Here is a 1,098-nt window from a genome sequence, read left to right as displayed (position 1 = left end):
GCCGAGGACGTCGCGAAGCTAGGTGGGGGAGAACGTCACCACCTAGATTTTTCTAGAGAATTCCCTAACCTTCTAGAATCTCCTAGTCCTTTGTAATCTTGTAGAATTGTGTGGAGTATTCTAGAAGGGTGTAGAACCTCTTAGGGAAGGGCATTATAGACAATTCTAGAGTAGTAATATAGAAAGTTCTTTACCCTTGGATTGATGACAAGTGTCACAATCCTAACCATTCTTTGTACCAAGAGCTCCCTATAAATAGAGGGGCTCTCATTTGTGTAAATCACCAAGCAATAAGAGAAACAAGTTCTCTACAGCTTCTCTCTCTATCTTCTCTCTCTAGTTGTTCTCTATTGTCTTGAGTCATTTAGTAGGCTTACTTAGGAGCTTTGTGGAGAGAAAGCCTCCTAAGGCCGCACGGGACGTGTGAAGAAATTCTAAGTCCGTGACATTAGGCCATTGCCAATACTGTCCATTTATATATTCTTATTTTATTTGCTCTTCAAAAGGTCATTACGCAGATTGGTTGACTTGGTTCTACTTGGCCACTGAGAATTCTCATATGAGAATTTTGAGTTTTAAAAAAGTTGAATTATTTATTATATTTTATATAGAAATTTAAAAAAGTTGTAATGATAAGATGAAAATTTTATGTTTAAAATAAACAATTCAAATGGTCGAAGAGTACCTAATACTTTCTCTTGGTCATTTCCTTTTTTCCACTTTCACCTTACCAAGCATCTTTCTTTTCGCTTGCTTTACTGTGTAGGGGTCGGAACGCCATTTTTTTTTTTTTTTGAAAGAAACCTCCTTTGTATTACTTATGAATCACTCATATACAAGTATTCCTGTGTAACAACACTTTGAACTTCTGGTGGACAACACTCCATCCAGATTTGTTCCTCATTGAAAGTAAAAGAAACTTTAACAAGTAGGTGTGCAACTTGATTACATTCCCTAAAAACATGTTGAACTTTCCACCTTTGTCTATTCTTGAGCACTCCCTTCATATCTTCTACCATTTGTCCATACCATTCCCAGCTCTCTTTCTCATTGTTTACAACATTCACAACAACTAAAGCATCCCCTTCAAAGATCACA

This window comes from Carya illinoinensis, chromosome 5 (genome assembly GCF_018687715.1).
Source record: "Carya illinoinensis cultivar Pawnee chromosome 5, C.illinoinensisPawnee_v1, whole genome shotgun sequence".
NCBI classification, from domain to species: domain Eukaryota; kingdom Viridiplantae; phylum Streptophyta; class Magnoliopsida; order Fagales; family Juglandaceae; genus Carya; species Carya illinoinensis.
Note: the sequence above shows the minus strand (reverse complement) of the source record.